Consider the following 6,702-nt stretch of genomic DNA (forward strand, 5'->3'; position numbering starts at 1 on the left):
TCATTATGCGATTATTCTGGTAACGTTGACTAATTAGCAGAGGTGTCTAAGTTTAAGATCATACAAGACATACTAAGACTGATCAAGATAAGTGTTTATATGTTAGTATCCTGTATGGACTCTGCCCGCCCTGCTGTGGGGCATTCGACAAAGCCGGTTTTATCACTTACCCAGGTAAGTTAACCCAGGGTTAGCGGCATCCCTAGGTTTTCCATTCCAAAATGAGCACGGTATGTAAGTTGCTATAGAAACATGCTCTCAATCAAACCTGGTCGGAGCAGGTTTTGCGAGGTTAAGATTGGAAGATAACCCGGTTTTGCTCAGGGTATTTAAACCCGCGTTCACCGCAGCTTTTACGTGTTCACAATGGCATGCCCTTTTGATGAGAGGCCTGATGATATCGGAGCGCAAATAATTTGTGCAATTCACAGAGATTAATTAGACCACGGCTTGATTTCCCGCTGAAGATGGACACAATATAATTCTTTAATTGTCATCTGAAATAGAGGAAAATATTGTTTTAAAATTCAAGCGACATACTTGGCCAATAAAGTAAGTGTGAATTGTTAATTTCGCCCGAAGATGGCCCCGAACTTGGTCAACAGCGAATGAACAGCCGAAGAAAGTACGATGCCTACAGAAGGCAAAGCGATGGTACCCGAGCCACACAGAAAGGCAACACGAAGATGTGAATTTTTATAGTAGTTTATACCCGCAGGACACACAACGGCCACATGGCGGCGACACAACGTCGTATTGAGAATACGATGCGTTCGTATTCTCAATAAGACGTCGTATTGAAAATACGATGCGTTCGTATTCTCAATACGACGTCATATTGAAAATACGATGCGTTCGTATTATCAATACGACAGCGTCACGTGACCTCCCGACAACTTCCGCCGACCGTGTGGAGCTATTGATGATCGGAGATTATTGGGAGAACACACGGTACACACAGTAGGCCAACATTTTAACTTTATTTAAAATTGAATTAAACTTTAATTAAACTTGAACATGCCACCCAAGACAGGGAGAGGCATGGGGAAGTTGGCTGGTCAATACAGTAACAGAGTCTCCTCAGCAGTCTGAAAGGTCTGTTCAGCAGTCTGACTGGTCTCCTCAGCAGTCTAGCAGGTCTCCTCAGCAGTCCCAAGAGTCTCGGCTGCATTCACCTTCTCCCCCTCCTCCTTACAGACAGCCCGGATCCTCAGACTATGAAGGTAATATTTATAACTTATTTTTGTTATGGATGGGGGACAATAGGGTTATTGATTTTATTATATGTTCCCATACATTTTTGTCCTGCATGTACTTATTTTTTCCATTTGGTATCTTTTCAGATGAGTCAGATTCCCCTGCTCTCCCTACAGGAAAGTCCAAGTCCAAGCCTGAAGTGGGCAAGGGCGACAAAGGGAAAGGCAAAGCCCAGAAGGAGAACCCACCCCCTAGTGCACCATACAGCTTCACAGAGGAGCAGGAAGAGGAAATCGCTCGCTGGATGGAGAGTAAGAAGTTACTGTATGACATGAAGAACAAACAGTACAAAGACAAGGCATTAAGGAGGCAACTATTCGAGGGAAAAGCTGCGGAGTACGGGGTGGATTGTAAGTATTAAAAAAATTACATTTCAATTACTTTGAAATATCTATTTCAGATTCTTGATATACATTGCTGTCAATAAACATTTCAATGATTGTTCTAATTATTTGTTTTGATTTTTCATTGCAGATTATACAATTCTGAAATGGTACCACACACAGAGGACTCGATTCTCGAAGCTGCGGGAGGGCCAGCCCAAGAAGAAACCCCAGAAGAGGTCTGGTGATGGGCTGTCGAGTGGTGACGAGGAAGACCCCATCCTGGCTGAGGAGGCCAGTGAGCGTGACAGTGACCGTGACATGTTCATCCGCCGGATCTTTGGGTTCCTGAAGCCACACATCAGACGCCACAAGGATACACCAGCTAGTGTGAGTATATAATGGAAATGTTTCCAAAATGTTCCAAAAATTTCCAAAATGTTTGTTTCAAAATATAATTTTCAAGTACTTATGTTAGTTTTTTGTCTTTGTAGTTTAAGGACAAGTTGGCCCTGGCTGAGACAGGTGAGCTGGCTGGAAGTGATGACAGTACCATGGCAGGCTGTCTTGCAGATGAACCCAGGGAGCCGACCAAGAAGTACACTGGCTACCCTACTCCGAGACCTCCTTCCAGGACCAGAACAGCTGCTGAGGACCGACCCGAGTCTCCTAACATGGGGATGAGAGTCAGCGGAGCATCCCGTGATCTCCAAGAAAGGCTAGTTCAGTTCATCACACGAGAGCAGGGTGTCAACAGGGCCACTCCTTTTTGCAAGTACTTGGAAACTGAACTGGATCATTTGCATGACGCCTGCCTGGAGCCTGCTTATGAGGAGATCACCATAGTTCTTAACCAGTAAGTATATAAAAATGCATACATTTGAAATTAATTTGATGTCCCAAATTGTATTGCATGCTAAATTTGAGCTTGTATTAATCCTATGATGTTTGTTTTTGTCTTTCCAGTTACCAGAAGGTGTCCAGACAGTTCAGGACGAGGGAAGCAGCCGGTGACCATATCAGTCTCTTAGAAGATGTCCCGTCAACATTCCAATCACAGCATCCCCAGCAGCAGAGGCCTGTGTTCCCAAGAGTCAGCCAACTCCAACAGGAGAGTGCCCTCCCCAGTGGTAACTACTACTCTGCCAGCAGAGCTGCAGAGTTCCAGCCAGGTCCCGGCCAGTGGCCTAGGACCCCACCTCCGGCATCAGTGTGGAGATCCCAGGAGTCTGGCTACATAGAGCAGGCAAACCAGCAGTACACCTTCGAGCAACAGCAGCAGTACCATACCCTCCAGTCAGCCAGCACTTCTACTCAGGGCTACGCACATTCCTCCGCCGGGCTGCACTCGTCCCTCCTTCTCAGCCTCCTCAGCAGCAAATGAGAGGTCCTTGGCAGCAAACATCCAAGCAGCCAATCCAGAGTCCTCCTCGGCCTCCTCTTCCAGCTCAGCGGCCCCAGCACAATGTGACCCTGGACAGCCTCCGCCAATATCTTAACCCACACGACAGTGTAAATGACAACAAAACCATCAATCTCTGAGCTTTAGAATGGAAAGAACGGAAAAAATAAATCAGACAGTTCCAGTTTACAAGTTATTAGAAAGAACAGAAAAAATAATCAGAGACAGTTACAATAAGCTAGTAACAATTTCTGTTAAAGTAGTATGGAACTTTACATTTTGGAAACATATATTTATGTTTCCTATCTAAATGTTGGGTCTTTATTTTATTAATTAGTGGGAAAAAAGAACAAGTATAGAAGTACAACAAGTATTTTCAATAACAATTTTGAAAACAAAATGCACATTTTGCTTTAAGTTACAATGCAATATGTGAAAATAAAATTGTTCATCATCACAATGTCAGTGTCTATGTATTCATTTTACTGTCACTGCTTTGTTGGAAAAATTACAGGATCATCTTATCCTGCCATGGCACCGAACCAGCCTTTGAGGTAAAGTAGTGGCCCAGGTACCTTCTAACTTGCCTCCCCTCCTGAGTTCCAGTGTTCCTTGCCCTCTCATGGTAAACATCCATAAGTACTTCGGAATTTCTCCATGCCCCTGGGATAACATTCTGGTTCTGGTCCTCCAAGTCCATCAGGTTGTTGTGGGAGGCTGGATATCTCAGTCTAATGAGATTGTGAAGGATCACACAAGTTGTGATAATTTTTCTGCATGTCTCTGGCCTCTGGTTCATGGTCCTCAGCAAAACTCTGAACTTGTGTGCCAGAATGCCAAAGGCATTCTCCACTACACGCCTGGCTCTGGAGAGTCTGTAGTTATATATTCTTTCATGGTGCTCCATGTTTCTGATGGAAAATGGGTTCATCAGGCGCTTGTTGATCCCAAAAGCATTGTCCCCTAGTATGTAGTATGGGACAGGAACGTCATCATCAGGTAGAGACTTCTCTTGAGGGAGATTGAATATGTTGTCTGGACTCTCCAGGCCTTCCTTCAGTTCTGACCCATTGTATATACTGGCATCGTTGCTGGAACCATCAGAGCCGACATCAACTCAGAGAAACTTGTAGTCTGCGTCGACCAGGGCCATGAGGACAATGGAAAAGAAGCCCTTGTAATTCCTGTACACAGAGCCAGTATTACAAGGACAGGTGACCGCCACATGCTTGCCATCCAGAGCACCACAGCAGTGTGGAAATTGCCATCGCTTCTCAAACAGCTCAGCAATGGCGGTCCAGTCTTTAGTTGTGGTAGGACACTGGATCACCTCAGCAGCAAACTCAGCTTTGATTGCATCGCAGACTTCGTTAATGATGAGGGAGATGGTGTTTGGAGGAACTCTGAAGTTGTAGGACAGGCTTCGATAACGAAGCCTGTCACCGCAGGCCAGGTGTAGTAGAGTGATGGACAGCTTGAGACCAGGAGAGAGACACTTTCTGTACCATGTGTCCTTCTTCTCTATTCTGCCTTCTAACCTTTGCAGGACTTCATCGTAGAGGGCTCTGGGAAGTCTTGTGTAGTTGTAGAAGGCATTTTCATCTTCTGTCTTCAGCTCATTTAGTAGAGTGCTATAGTGACCATACCGTTGTCTTCTTTTGTCAGACAGCCATTTCCTGACCCACATAGACCTCTGTTTCCTCCTTCGCCTCGGTTTGCCCCTGCCCTGGAAAATATATATTAATTATTAATTATTATATATACATTAGGCCTATATATATATAATATATATATAAAGCAAGAAATTGCAAAGTGAAATAATATTATTTGTATGTAATATCTTTAACTGTAAGAGGAGGTGCTGGGCCTGTAGTTGCTCATCATGTTCTCTAAGTTGCATAAAAAGAAGCAATGCTGCTGCCTTCTTCCTGGTTGTCTCATCCTCAAAGTAAGCCATTCTGCAGGAACTGAATTGTGATGAATGTAGATTTGCTCAGGACTGACTGAGGAAGATGCGCTGAGGCTGGCCTTTTATATGTCCACGTGACCATGACACATGGGTAACGCTTCTCAAATTTGGCTGTCTCCGCCGACACCGTGGTCCCATCTTGATGTCATCGTACTCTAATAAGATGGCTACAGGAGGGCATTGAGAAGGCTTTACGTAGTCATGTTGCCTTCTTAAGACAATCGGGCAGCTTCTTGTTTCCTTAGTATTGTGTTCGTGAGGCGTTGGCACCGATGATCACGTGAAGTAAAGACGAAGATGACACGACTTGACAAGATGCCCTCGCGATAGCCTTACAAGAGGCAAAATGGACACACGAATTCAACACGAAAATGAAACTTCGCAAGGTCCTCCGACAATTCTTTGGCATGCCAAAGATTTTGGCACCGCTCACGAAGTTGCTGCCGGAGCCCGAGAAACTCCACCGGCGGTCATACGACGGCTTCAGATGCCCTCACGAATGGCCGGATGTTTTTACGATCAGAGCCGAATTTGAACATTTCCTTTATCATGTGTCCATCAGGTGTCAATTTCGGGACAGTGTGACACGGGCATTAAGTAGGCTCACTAATTAAGCCGTTTCTCAATACCAAGTACGCGGACTACGTACTCGCGGACTTGGAAGTACGTACTTGGCAAGTCCGGACTTTCAATTACAGACTTCAGAGAACGCGAATACGCACCTGCAATTGGAACAGCAGCGGACTCGATGATGCATCCTGGGGTATTTAACGGTCCCAAGTCCACACGAGTCACCTCCGATGCATCCTCGGTAGAACGGCCTCATCGAGAACACTTCCGGGTTTTACGACAGTACAGTACAGGAATTGGAACAGTGCTTGGGCTACCACTGATGACGTTTACCGAGAACGCAAGTACACGAGTACACACAAGGACGTGAATTGAGAAACGGCTATAGTCTCAGGCGGATCAATCAAGGCCAGTTAGGGCATACCATTTACCATGGGGGAACATTGCCTGGCCAAGGCTGCATGCGGCACCCCTACTGCCCCCTACTGTCACGGAATTACAAATAATACAATACACCGGTCCTCTGGCTGCAAGTGAGAAGGGTTTCACTTTCTCACACTCACTTTATTTGGTCTAGGTTTTGGTCTATTATCTATAAAGCAAAAGGAGAGGAATTGTATATTTCACGCGCGGAGCGACTCTTAGCTGGATATCTTTTCGATATGCTGCCTGTAGAGTTTCTGACTCTTCTCGCTTGTGCGCTCTCCCTAGTGCTTTGGCAGACTGGCCTCTGCCTCTATGACGTATAATGTGCTCTGATTGGCTATGGTGTTGAGCGCCCGCCTCCTAGTTCATTATGTGTGCTAGTGCTGACATCTTGTGGCTATGTGCGGTTAATACAGCTATTATATATGCTTGGTCCTGCTTCCTTGTGACTATGTGAGGATATTACTTCCTAGCTATTATATGTGCTGAAATGTGTCACAGTTAGGGGTACTGAAATAGGAAACAGGCATAACCACAGAAATATTTATATTTCTGTATTTTTATTATTATTTTTTATTATTATTTTTTATTTTATATATTTTTTATTTTGAATAGAACAAACCATGAAAACAAACCATGACAATAACACAACGGAATCCACTCAAATAACAAAAGATTGTTGAAATATACGGCACTGCCTATTTCACATATTTTGTGAGAAGACACTCACAATTATCATAGAAATGTGTGCAAAT

The sequence above is a fragment of the Micromesistius poutassou genome (genome assembly GCF_964030765.1).
Source record: "Micromesistius poutassou genome assembly, chromosome: 14".
Lineage (NCBI taxonomy): Eukaryota > Metazoa > Chordata > Actinopteri > Gadiformes > Gadidae > Micromesistius > Micromesistius poutassou.